At 46.0% G+C, this 14558-nt stretch overlaps 1 pseudogene; it reads right to left on the bottom strand.

The window, feature by feature from the left end:
- Positions 1-14558, bottom strand: part of LOC135536472 (ryanodine receptor 2-like) — a 317124-nt pseudogene that overhangs the window by 278893 nt on the left and 23673 nt on the right.

The raw sequence follows: 14558 nt of genomic DNA, 5'->3' as shown, positions 1-14558 counted from the left end.
TTTATTTGAATTGCAGCCCTCCAATTTTGCGGGAAGTTGTCGAGAGGTGTCCTGCTGACTAAGTATTCACACCCCTGAGTCAATACTTTGTAGAAGCACCTTTGGCAGCAATTACAGCTGTGAGTGTGTAATTCTCTAAGAGCGATTACAGCTGTGAGTGGGTAATTCTCTAAGAGCGATTACAGCTGTGAGTGGGTAATTCTCTAAGAGCGATTACAGCTGTGAGTCTTTCTGGGTAAATCTCTAAGAGCGATTACAGCTGTGAGTCTTTCTGGGTAATTCTCTAAGAGTGATTACAGCTGTGAGTCTTTCTGGGGAAATCTCTAAGAGCGAATACAGCTGTGAGTCTTTCTGGGTACGTCTCTAAGAGCGATTCCAGCTGTGAGTCATTCTGGGTAAGTCTCTAAGAGCGATTACAGCTGTGAGTCTTTCTGGGTAAGTCTCTAAGAGCGAATACAGCTGTGAGTCTTTCTGGGTAAGTCTCTAAGAGCGAATACAGCTGTGAGTCTTTCTGGGTACGTCTCTAAGAGCGATTCCAGCTGTGAGTCTTTCTGGGTACATCTCTAAGAGCGATTCCAGCTGTGAGTCTTTCTGGGTACATCTCTAAGAGCGATTACAGCTGTGAGTCTTTCTGGGTACGTCTCTAAGAGCGATTCCAGCTGTGAGTCTTTCTGGGGAAATCTCTAAGAGTGATTACAGCTGTGAGTCTTTCTGGGTCATTCTTTAAGAGTGATTACAGCTATAAGTATTTCTGGGTCATTCTCTAAGAGCGATTACAGCTATAAGTCATTCTGGGTACGTCTCTAAGAGCGATTACAGCTGTGAGTCTTTCTGGGTCATTCTCTAAGAGCGATTACAGCTATAAGTCATTCTGGGTACGTCTCTAAGAGCGATTACAGCTGTGAGTCTTTCTGGGTCATTCTCTAAGAGCGATTACAGCTATAAGTCATTCTGGGTACGTCTCTAAGAGCGATTACAGCTGTGAGTCTTTCTGGATACGTCTCTAAGAGCGATTACAGCTGTGATTCTTTCTGGGTACGTCTCTAAGAGCGATTACAGCTGTGAGTCTTTCTGGGTAAATCTCTAAGAGTGATTACAGCTGTGAGTCTTTCTGGGTCATTCTCTAAGAGCGATTACAGCTATAAGTCATTCTGGGTACATCTCTAAGAGCGATTACAGCTGTGAGTCTTTCTGGGTCATTCTCTAAGAGTGATTACAGCTGTGAGTCTTTCTGGGTCATTCTCTAAGAGCGATTACAGCTGTGAGTCTTTCTAGGTCATTCTCTAAGAGCGATTACAGCTATAAGTCATTCTGGGTACGTCTCTAAGAGCGATTACAGCTGTGAGTCTTTCTGGGTCATTCTCTAAGAGCGATTATAGCTATAAGTCTTTCTGGGTCATTCTCTAAGAGCGATTACAGCTATAAGTCATTCTGGGTACGTCTCTAAGAGCGATTACAGCTGTGAGTCTTTCTGGGTCATTCTCTAAGAGCGATTACAGCTATAAGTCATTCTGGGTACGTCTCTAAGAGCGATTACAGCTGTGAGTCTTTCTGGGTCATTCTCTAAGAGTGATTACAGCTATAAGTATTTCTGGGTCATTCTCTAAGAGCGATTACAGCTATAAGTCATTCTGGGTACGTCTCTAAGAGCGATTACAGCTGTGAGTCTTTCTGGGTCATTCTCTAAGAGTGATTATAGCTATAAGTCTTTCTGGGTCATTCTCTAAGAGCGATTACAGCTATAAGTCATTCTGGGTACGTCTCTAAGAGCGATTACAGCTGTGAGTCTTTCTGGGTCATTCTCTAAGAGCGATTACAGCTATAAGTCATTCTGGGTACGTCTCTAAGAGCGATTACAGCTGTGAGTCTTTCTGGGTCATTCTCTAAGAGCGATTACAGCTATAAGACATTCTGGGTAGGTCTCTAAGAGCGATTACAGCTGTGAGTCTTTCTGGGTACGTCTCTAAGAGCGATTACAGCTGTGAGTCTTTCTGGGTACGTCTCTAAGAGCGATTACAGCTGTGAGTCTTTCTGGGTAATTCTCTAAGAGTGATTACAGCTGTGAGTCTTTCTGGGTCATTCTCTAAGAGCGATTACAGCTATAAGTCATTCTGGGTACATCTCTAAGAGCGATTACAGCTGTGAGTCTTTCTGGGTCATTCTCTAAGAGCGATTACAGCTGTGAGTCTTTCTGGGTCATTCTCTAAGAGCGATTACAGCTGTGAGTCTTTCTGGGTCATTCTCTAAGAGCGATTACAGCCGTGAGTCTTTCTAGGTCATTCTCTAAGAGCGATTACAGCTGTGAGTCTTTCTAGGTCATTCTCTAAGAGCGATTACAGCTATAAGTCATTCTGGGTACGTCTCTAAGAGCGATTACAGCTGTGAGTCTTTCTGGGTCATTCTCTAAGAGCGATTACAGCTGTGAGTCTTTCTGGGTACGTCTCTAAGAGCGATTACAGCTGTGAGTCTTTCTGGGTACGTCTCTAAGAGCGATTACAGCTGTGAGTCTTTCTGGGTACGTCTCTAAGAGCGATTACAGCTGTGAGTCATTCTCGGTACGTCTCTAAGAGCGATTACAGCTATAAGTCATTCTGGGTACGTCTCTAAGAGCGATTACAGCTGTGAGTCATTCTGGGTACGTCTCTAAGAGCGATTACAGCTGTGAGTCTTTCTCTAAGAGCGATTACAGCTGTGAGTCTTTCTGGGTCATTCTCTAAGAGTGATTACAGCTATGAGTCATTCTGGGTACGTCTCTAAGAGCGATTCCAGCTGTGAGTCTTTCTGGGTCATTCTCTAAGAGCGATTACAGCTGTGAGTCTTTCTCTAAGAGCGATTACAGCTGTGAGTCTTTCTCTAAGAGCGATTACAGCTGTGAGTCATTCTGGGTACGTCTCTAAGAGCGATTACAGCTATGAGTCATTCTGGGTACGTCTCTAAGAGCGATTCCAGCTGTGAGTCTTTCTGGGTCATTCTCTAAGAGCGATTACAGCTGTGAGTCTTTCTGGGTAATTCTCTAAGAGCGATTCCAGCTGTGAGTCTTTCTGGGTAATTCTCTAAGATCGATTACAGCTGTGAGTCTTTCTCTAAGAGCGATTACAGCTGTGAGTCTTTCTGGGTCATTCTCTAAGAGTGATTACAGCTATGAGTCATTCTGGGTACGTCTCTAAGAGCGATTACAGCTGTGAGTCTTTCTGGGTCATTCTCTAAGAGCGATTACAGCTGTGAGTCTTTCTGGGTAATTCTCTAAGAGCGATTCCAGCTGTGAGTCATTCTGGGTACGTCTCTAAGAGCGATTACAGCTGTGAGTCTTTCTCTAAGATCTTTCCACACCTGAATTGTGCAACATTTTCCCTATTATTCTATTCAAAGTTCTTCAAGCTCTTGTCAAATTGGTTGTTGATCATTGCAAGACAACCACTTTCAAGTCTTGTCATAGATTGCCACGTAGATTTAAGCCAAAAATGTAACCCTCTCAGGAACATAGGTTATCGTCCTGCTGAAAGGTGAATTCATCTCCCAGTGTCTGGTGGAAAGCAGACTGAAGCAGGATTTCTTCTAGGATGTTGTCTTTGTGGTTGAATCTGTGTTTGAAATTCACTGCTGGACTGATAATTGTATGTGTGAAGTACAGAGATCAGGAAGTCATTCAACTATCAGGTTAAACACTATTATTGCACACAGAGTGAGTCCGGGTAACATATCATATGACTTGTTAATAAGCACATATGAACTCCTAGGTATATTATACTGACTGACTCTAGACATGTCAGCTTCTCATTTATACTGACTGACTGACTCTAGACATGTCAGCTTCTCATTTATACTGACTGACTCTAGACCTGGCAGCTTCTCATTTATACTGACTGACTCTAGACATGTCAGCTTCTCATTTATACTGACTGACTCTAGACATGTCAGCTTCTCATTTATACTGACTGACTCTAGACATGTCAGCTTCTCATTTATACTGACTGACTCTAGACATGTCAGCTTCTCATTTATACTGACTGACTCTAGACATGTCAGCTTCTCATTTATACTGACTGACTCTAGACATGTCAGCTTCTCATTTATACTGACCGACTCCAGACCTGGCAGCTTCTAATTTATACTGACTGACTCTAGACATGTCAGCTTCTCATTTATACTGACTGACTGACTCTAGACATGTCAGCTTCTCATTTATACTGACTGACTCTAGACATGTCAGCTTCTCATTTATACTGACTGACTCTAGACATGTCAGCTTCTCATTTATACTGACTGACTCTAGACATGTCAGCTTCTCATTTATACTGACTGACTCTAGACATGTCAGCTTCTCATTTATACTGACTGACTCTAGACATGTCAGCTTCTCATTTATACTGACTGACTCTAGACATGTCAGCTTCTCATTTATACTGACTGACTCTAGACATGTCAGCTTCTCATTTATACTGACTGACTCTAGACATGTCAGCTTCTCATTTATACTGACTGACTCTAGACATGTCAGCTTCTCATTTATACTGACTGACTCTAGACATGTCAGCTTCTCATTTATACTGACTGACTCTAGACATGTCAGCTTCTCATTTATACTGACTGACTCTAGACATGTCAGCTTCTCATTTATACTGACTGACTCTAAACATGTCAGCTTCTCATTTATACTGACTGACTCTAGACATGTCAGCTTCTCATTTATACTGACTGACTGACTCTAGACATGTCAGCTTCTCATTTATACTGACTGACTCTAGACATGTCAGCTTCTCATTTATACTGACTGACTCTAGACATGTCAGCTTCTCATTTAAACTAACTGACTCTAGACATGTCAGCTTCTCATTTATACTGACTGACTCTAGACATGTCAGCTTCTCATTTATACTGACTGACTCTAGACATGTCAGCTTCTCATTTATACTGACTGACTGACTCTAGACATGTCAGCTTATCATTTATACTGACTGACTGACTCTAGACATGTCAGCTTCTCATTTATACTGACTGACTGACTCTAGACATGTCAGCTTCTCATTTATACTGACTGACTCTAGACATGTCAGCTTCTCATTTATACTGACTGACTGACTCTAGACATGTCAGCTTCTCATTTATACTGACTGACTCTAGACATGTCAGCTTCTCATTTATACTGACTGACTCTAGACATGTCAGCTTCTCATTTATACTGACTGACTCTAGACATGTCAGCTTCTCATTTATACTGACTGACTCTAGACATGTCAGCTTCTCATTTATACTGACTGACTCTAGACATGTCAGCTTCTCATTTATACTGACTGACTCTAGACATGTCAGCTTCTCATTTATACTGACTGACTCTAGACATGTCAGCTTCTCATTTATACTGACTGACTCTAGACATGTCAGCTTCTCATTTATACTGACTGACTCTAGACATGTCAGCTTCTCATTTATACTGACTGACTCTAGACATGTCAGCTTCTCATTTATACTGACTGACTCTAGACATGTCAGCTTCTCATTTATACTGACTGACTCTAGACATGTCAGCTTCTCATTTATACTGACTGACTCTAGACATGTCAGCTTCTCATTTATACTGACTGACTCCAGACATGTCAGCTTCTCATTTATACTGACTGACTCTAGACATGTCAGCTTCTCATTTATACTGACTGACTCTAGACATGTCAGCTTCTCATTTATACTGACTGACTCTAGACATGTCAGCTTCTCATTATACTGACTGACTCTAGACATGTCAGCTTCTCATTTATACTGACTGACTCTAGACATGTCAGCTTCTCATTTATACTGACTGACTCTAGACATGTCAGCTTCTCATTTATACTGACTGACTCTAAACATGTCAGCTTCTCATTTATACTGACTGACTCTAGACATGTCAGCTTCTCATTTATACTGACTGACTGACTCTAGACATGTCAGCTTCTCATTTATACTGACTGACTCTAGACATGTCAGCTTCTCATTTATACTGACTGACTCTAGACATGTCAGCTTCTCATTAAACTAACTGACTCTAGACATGTCAGCTTCTCATTTATACTGACTGACTCTAGACATGTCAGCTTCTCATTTATACTGACTGACTCTAGACATGTCAGCTTCTCATTTATACTGACTGACTCTAGACATGTCAGCTTCTCATTTATACTGACTGACTCTAGACATGTCAGCTTCTCATTTATACTGACTGACTCTAGACATGTCAGCTTCTCATTTATACTGACTGACTCTAGACATGTCAGCTTCTCATTTATACTGACTGACTCTAGACATGTCAGCTTCTCATTTATACTGACTGACTCTAGACATGTCAGCTTCTCATTTATACTGACTGACTCTAGACATGTCAGCTTCTCATTTATACTGACTGACTGACTCTAGACATGTCAGCTTCTCATTTATACTGACTGACTCTAGACATGTCAGCTTCTCATTTATACTGACTGACTCTAGACATGTCAGCTTCTCATTTATACTGACTGTCTCTAAACATGTCAGCTTCTCATTTATACTGACTGACTCCAGACATGTCAGCTTCTCATTTATACTGACTGACTCTAGACATGTCAGCTTCTCATTTATACTGACTGACTCTAGACATGTCAGCTTCTCATTTATACTGACTGACTGACTCTAGACATGTCAGCTTCTCATTTATACTGACTGACTCTAGACATGTCAGCTTCTCATTTATACTGACTGACTCTAGACATGTCAGCTTATCATTTTTAAATAATTTGTTAAAAAATTCTAAAAACATAATTCCGATTTGTCATTATGGGGTATTGTGGGTAGGCCACTGACACAACATCTCAACTGAATAAGGTGCTCTGATAGTTCTGTGAACACTTATGAAGGTCTGGACGTTGTAAACCTCCTCTACGTGTTGAAACATTTCTTTTAATAAACCTCAATAAACGTGTGTGGGAATTCCCGACTCACCTTGAATCCGTCGAAGACGAAGGCGTGTTGGTCAGAGCCCAGCTCCTGGTCAGGTAGACAGCCAGGCCGCGCCCAGCCGACCCTCATCTCGCCTGACGTCAGCACCTCAAACTCAAAGTACCACTTCCCAGCGTTCACACTGTACGTCTTCTCAGCTCGGAAGATACGGAACCGCTCAGCAGACACGTTACTGATGTCTGCTCTGGCTGCTGGAACAACAGGGCCAGACAACATGTTACTGATGTCTGCTGGAACAACAGGGCCAGACAACATGTTACTGATGTCTGCTCTGGCTGCTGGAACAACAGGGCCAGATAACATGTTACTGATGTCTGCTAGAACAACAGGGCCAGACAACATGTTACTGATGTCTGCTGGAACAACAGGGCCAGACAACATGTTACTGATGTCTGCTGAAACAACAGGGCCAGACAACATGTTACTGATGTCTGCTGGAACAACAGGGCCAGACAACATGTTACTGATGTCTGCTAGAACAACAGGGCCAGACAACATGTTACTGATGTCTGCTCTGGCTGCTGGAACAACAGGGCCAGACAACATGTTACTGATGTCTGCTCTGGCTGCTGGAACAACAGGGCCAGACAACACGTTACTGATGTCTGATCTGGCTGCTGGAACAACAGGGCCAGACAACACGTTACTGATGTCTGATCTGGCTGCTGGAACAACAGGGCCAGACAACACGTTACTGATGTCTGCTGGAACAACAGGGCAGGAAAACAAGTTACTGATGTCTGCTCTGGCTGCTGGAACAACAGGGCCAGACAACATGTTACTGATGTCTGCTGGAACAACAGGACAGGACAACAAGTTACTGATGTCTGCTCTGGCTGCTGGAACAACAGGGCCAGACAACATGTTACTGATGTCTGCTCTGGCTGCTGGAACAACAGGGCCAGACAACACGTTACTGATGTCTGATCTGGCTGCTGGAACAACAGGGCCAGACAACACGTTACTGATGTCTGCTGGAACAACAGGGCAGGACAACAAGTTACTGATGTCTGCTCTGGCTGCTGGAACAACAGGGCCGGACAACACGTTACTGATGTCTGCTGGAACAACAGGGCAGGACAACAAGTTACTGATGTCTGCTCTGGCTGCTGGAACAACAGGGCCAGACAACATGTTACTGATGTCTGCTGGAACAACAGGGCAGGACAACAAGTTACTGATGTCTGCTCTGGCTGCTGGAACAACAGGGCAAGACAACATGTTACTGATGTCTGCTCTGGCTGCTGGAACAACAGGGCCAGACAACATGTTACTGATGTCTGCTGGAACAACAGGGCAGGACAACAAGTTACTGATGGCTGCTCTGGCTGCTGGAACAACAGGGCCGGACAACATGTTACTGATGTCTGATCTGGCTGCTGGAACAACAGGGCCAGACAACATGTTACTGATGTCTGCTGGAACAACAGGGCAGGACAACAAGTTACTGATGTCTGCTCTGGCTGCTGGAACAACAGGGCCAGACAACACGTTACTGATGTCTGCTGGAACAACAGGGCAGGACAACAAGTTACTGATGTCTGCTCTGGCTGCTGGAACAACAGGGCCAGACAAAATGTTACTGATGTCTGCTGGAACAACAGGGCAGGACAACAAGTTACTGATGTCTGCCCTGGCTGCTGGAACAACAGGGCCAGACAACATGTTACTGATGTCTGCTCTGGCTGCTGGAACAACAGGGCCAGACAACATGTTACTGATGTCTGCTCTGGCTGCTGGAACAACAGGGCCAGACAACACGTTACTGATGTCTGATCTGGCTGCTGGAACAACAGGGCCAGACAACACGTTAATGATGTCTGCTGGAACAACAGGGCAGGAAAACAAGTTACTGATGTCTGCTCTGGCTGCTGGAACAACAGGGCCAGACAACATGTTACTGATGTCTGCTGGAACAACAGGGCAGGACAACAAGTTACTGATGTCTGCTCTGGCTGCTGGAACAACAGGGCCAGACAACATGTTACTGATGTCTGCTGGAACAACAGGGCAGGACAACAAGTTACTGATGTCTGCTCTGGCTGCTGGAACAACAGGGCCAGACAACATGTTACTGATGTCTGCTCTGGCTGCTGGAACAACAGAGCCAGACAACACGTTACTGATGTCTGATCTGGCTGCTGGAACAACAGGGCCAGACAACACGTTACTGATGTCTGCTGGAACAACAGGGCAGGACAACAAGTTACTGATGTCTGCTCTGGCTGCTGGAACAACAGGGCCAGACAACATGTTACTGATGTCTGCTGGAACAACAGGGCAGGACAACAAGTTACTGATGTCTGCTCTGGCTGCTGGAACAACAGGGCCAGACAACATGTTACTGATGTCTGCTCTGGCTGCTGGAACAACAGGGCCAGACAACATGTTACTGATGTATGCTGGAACAACAGGGCAGGACAACAAGTTACTGATGGCTGCTCTGGCTGCTGGAACAACAGGGCCAGACAACATGTTACTGATGTCTGATCTGGCTGCTGGAACAACAGGGCCAGACAACATGTTACTGATGTCTGCTGGAACAACAGGGCAGGACAACAAGTTACTGATGTCTGCTCTGGCTGCTGGAACAACAGGGCCAGACAACATGTTACTGATGTCTGCTGGAACAACAGGGCAGGACAACAAGTTACTGATGTCTGCTCTGGCTGCTGGAACAACAGGGCCAGACAACATGTTACTGGTGTCTGCTCTGGCTGCTGGAACAACAGGGCCAGACAACATGTTACTGATGTCTGCTGGAACAACAGGGCAGGACAACAAGTTACTGATGGCTGCTCTGGCTGCTGGAACAACAGGGCCAGACAACATGTTACTGATGTCTGATCTGGCTGCTGGAACAACAGGGCCAGACAACATGTTACTGATGTCTGCTGGAACAACAGGGCAGGACAACAAGTTACTGATGTCTGCTCTGGCTGCTGGAACAACAGGGCCAGACAACACGTTACTGATGTCTGCTGGAACAACAGGGCAGGACAACAAGTTACTGATGTCTGCTCTGGCTGCTGGAACAACAGGGCCAGACAACATGTTACTGATGTCTGCTGGAACAACAGGGCAGGACAACAAGTTACTGATGTCTGCTCTGGCTGCTGGAACAACAGGGCCAGACAACATGTTACTGATGTCTGCTCTGGCTGCTGGAACAACAGGGCCAGACAACATGTTACTGATGTCTGCTCTGGCTGCTGGAACAACAGGGCCAGACAACATGTTACTGATGTCTGCTCTGGCTGCTGGAACAACAGGGCCAGACAACATGTTACTGATGTCTGCTCTGGCTGCTGGAACAACAGGGCCAGACAACATGTTACTGATGTCTGCTGAAACAACAGGGCCAGACAACATGTTACTGATGTCTGCTCTGGCTGCTGAAACAACAGGGCCAGACAACATGTTACTGATGTCTGCTGAAACAACAGGGCCAGACAAGACGTTACTGATGTCTGCTCTGGCTGCTGAAACAACAGGGCCAGACAACATGTTACTGATGTCTGCTCTGGCTGCTGGAACAACAGGGCCAGACAACATGTTACTGATGTCTGCTGAAACAACAGGGCCAGACAACATGTTACTGATGTCTGCTCTGGCTGCTGAAACAACAGGGCCAGACAACACGTTACTGATGTCTGCTCTGGCTGCTGAAACAACAGGGCCAGACAACATGTTACTGATGTCTGCTGAAACAACAGGGCCAGACAACATGTTACTGATGTCTGCTCTGGCTGCTGAAACAACAGGGCCAGACAACATGTTACTGATGTCTGCTCTGGCTGCTGAAACAACAGGGCCAGACAACATGTTACTGATGTCTGCTGAAACAACAGGGCCAGACAACACGTTACTGATGTCTGCTCTGGCTGCTGAAACAACAGGGCCAGACAACATGTTACTGATGTCTGCTCTGGCTGCTGAAACAACAGGGCCAGACAACATGTTACTGATGTCTGCTCTGGCTGCTGAAACAACAGGGCCAGACAACATGTTACTGATGTCTGCTGGAACAACAGGGCCAGACAACATGTTACTGATGTCTGCTGGAACAACAGGGCCAGATAACATGTTACTGATGTCTGCTCTGGCTGCTGGAACAACAGGGCCAGACAACATGTTACTGATGTCTGCTGGAACAACAGGGCAGGACAACAAGTTACTGATGGCTGCTCTGGCTGCTGGAACAACAGGGCCAGACAACATGTTACTGATGTCTGATCTGGCTGCTGGAACAACAGGGCCAGACAACATGTTACTGATGTCTGCTGGAACAACAGGGCAGGAAAACAAGTTACTGATGTCTGCTCTGGCTGCTGGAACAACAGGGCCAGACAACATGTTACTGATGTCTGCTGGAACAACAGGGCAGGACAACAAGTTACTGATGTCTGCTCTGGCTGCTGGAACAACAGGGCCAGACAACATGTTACTGATGTCTGCTCTGGCTGCTGGAACAACAGGGCCAGACAACATGTTACTGATGTCTGCTGGAACAACAGGGCAGGACAACAAGTTACTGATGGCTGCTAAGGCTGCTGGAACAACAGGGCCAGACAACATGTTACTGATGTCTGATCTGGCTGCTGGAAAAACAGGGCCAGACAACATGTTACTGATGTCTGCTGGAACAACAGGGCAGGACAACAAGTTACTGATATCTGCTCTGGCTGCTGGAACAACAGGGCCAGACAACACGTTACTGATGTCTGCTGGAACAACAGGGCAGGACAACAAGTTACTGATGTCTGCTCTGGCTGCTGGAACAACAGGGCCAGACAACATGTTACTGATGTCTGCTGGAACAACAGGGCAGGACAACAAGTTACTGATGTCTGCTCTGGCTGCTGGAACAACAGGGCCAGACAACATGTTACTGATGTCTGCTCTGGCTGCTGGAACAACAGGGCCAGACAACATGTTACTGATGTCTGCTCTGGCTGCTGGAACAACAGGGCCAGACAACATGTTACTGATGTCTGCTCTGGCTGCTGGAACAACAGGGCCAGACAACATGTTACTGATGTCTGCTCTGGCTGCTGGAACAACAGGGCCAGACAACATGTTACTGATGTCTGCTGAAACAACAGGGCCAGACAACATGTTACTGATGTCTGCTGAAACAACAGGGCCAGACAACATGTTACTGATGTCTGCTCTGGCTGCTGAAACAACAGGGCCAGACAACATGTTACTGATGTCTGCTGAAACAACAGGGCCAGACAAGATGTTACTGATGTCTGCTCTGGCTGCTGAAACAACAGGGCCAGACAACATGTTACTGATGTCTGCTCTGGCTGCTGGAACAACAGGGCCAGACAACATGTTACTGATGTCTGCTGAAACAACAGGGCCAGACAACATGTTACTGATGTCTGCTCTGGCTGCTGAAACAACAGGGCCAGACAACACGTTACTGATGTCTGCTCTGGCTGCTGAAACAACAGGGCCAGACAACATGTTACTGATGTCTGCTGAAACAACAGGGCCAGACAACACGTTACTGATGTCTGCTCTGGCTGCTGAAACAACAGGGCCAGACAACATGTTACTGATGTCTGCTCTGGCTGCTGAAACAACAGGGCCAGACAACATGTTACTGATGTCTGCTCTGGCTGCTGAAACAACAGGGCCAGACAACATGTTACTGATGTCTGCTGGAACAACAGGGCCAGACAACATGTTACTGATGTCTGCTGGAACAACAGGGCCAGATAACATGTTACTGATGTCTGCTCTGGCTGCTGAAACAACAGGGCCAGACAACATGTTACTGATGTCTGCTCTGGCTGCTGGAACAACAGGAACAGACAACATGTTACTGATGTCTGCTGAAACAACAGGGCCAGACAACATGTTACTGATGTCTGCTCTGGCTGCTGAAACAACAGTCTGCTCTGGCCAGACAACATGTTACTTGTTTCTGCTGGAACAACAGGGCCAGACAACATGTTACTGATGTCTGCTCTGGCTGCTGGAACAACAGGGCCAGACAACATGTTACTGATGTCTGCTCTGGCTGCTGAAACAACAGGGCCAGACAACATGTTACTGATGTCTGCTCTGGCTGCTGAAACATGTTACTGAGGGCCAGACAACATGTTACTGATGTCTGCTGGAACAACAGGGCCAGACAACATGTTACTGATGTCTGCTGGAAACAACAGGGCCAGATAACATGTTACTGATGTCTGCTGGAACAACAGGGCCAGACAACATGTTACTGATGTCTGCTGAAACAACAGGGCCAGACAACATGTTACTGATGTCTGCTGGAACAACAGGGCCAGACAACATGTTACTGATGTCTGCTGAAACAACAGGGCCAGACAACATGTTACTGATGTCTGCTCTGGCTGCTGGAACAACAGGGCCAGACAACATGTTACTGATGTCTGCTGGAACAACAGGGCAGGACAACAAGTTACTGATGTCTGCTCTGGCTGCTGGAACTACAGGGCCAGACAACATGTTACTGATGTCTGCTCTGGCTGCTGGAACAACAGGGCCAGACAACATGTTACTGATGTCTGCTGGAACAACAGGGCAGGACAACAAGTTACTGATGGCTGCTCTGGCTGCTGAAACAACAGGAACAGACAACATGTTACTGATGTCTGCTGAAACAACAGGGCCAGACAACATGTTACTGATGTCTGCTCTGGCTGCTGAAACAACAGGGCCAGACAACATGTTACTTGTTTCTGCTGGAACAACAGGGCCAGACAACATGTTACTGATGTCTGCTCTGGCTGCTGGAACAACAGGGCCAGACAACATGTTACTGATGTCTGCTCTGGCTGCTGAAACAACAGGGCCAGACAACATGTTACTGATGTCTGCTCTGGCTGCTGAAACAACAGGGCCAGACAACATGTTACTGATGTCTGCTCTGGCTGCTGAAACAACAGGGCCAGACAACATGTTACTGCTGGAACAACAGGGCAGACAACATGTTTCTGCTGGAACAACAGGGCCAGACAACATGTTACTGATGTCTGCTCTGGCTGCTGGAACAACAGGGCCAGACAACATGTTACTGATGTCTGCTCTGGCTGCTGAAAACAACAGGGCCAGACAACATGTTACTGATGTCTGCTCTGGCTGCTGAAACAACAGGGCCAGACAACATGTTACTGATGTCTGCTCTGGCTGCTGAAACAACAGGGCCAGACAACATGTTACTGATGTCTGCTGGAACAACAGGGCCAGACAACATGTTACTGATGTCTGCTGGAACAACAGGGCCAGATAACATGTTACTGATGTCTGCTGGAACAACAGGGCCAGACAACATGTTACTGATGTCTGCTGAAACAACAGGGCCAGACAACATGTTACTGATGTCTGCTCTGGCTGCTGGAACAACAGGGCCATACAACATGTTACTGATGTCTGCTGAAACAACAGGGCCAGACAACATGTTACTGATGTCTGCTCTGGCTGCTGGAACAACAGGGCCAGACAACATGTTACTGATGTCTGCTCTGGCTGCTGGAACAACAGGGCCAGACAACATGTTACTGATGTCTGCTGGAACAACAGGGCAGGACAACAAGTTACTAATGTCTGCTCTG

The sequence above is a fragment of the Oncorhynchus masou genome, unplaced genomic scaffold (assembly GCF_036934945.1).
Source record: "Oncorhynchus masou masou isolate Uvic2021 unplaced genomic scaffold, UVic_Omas_1.1 unplaced_scaffold_623, whole genome shotgun sequence".
Lineage (NCBI taxonomy): Eukaryota > Metazoa > Chordata > Actinopteri > Salmoniformes > Salmonidae > Oncorhynchus > Oncorhynchus masou.
This window is presented reverse-complemented; position numbering and strand designations above follow the sequence as displayed.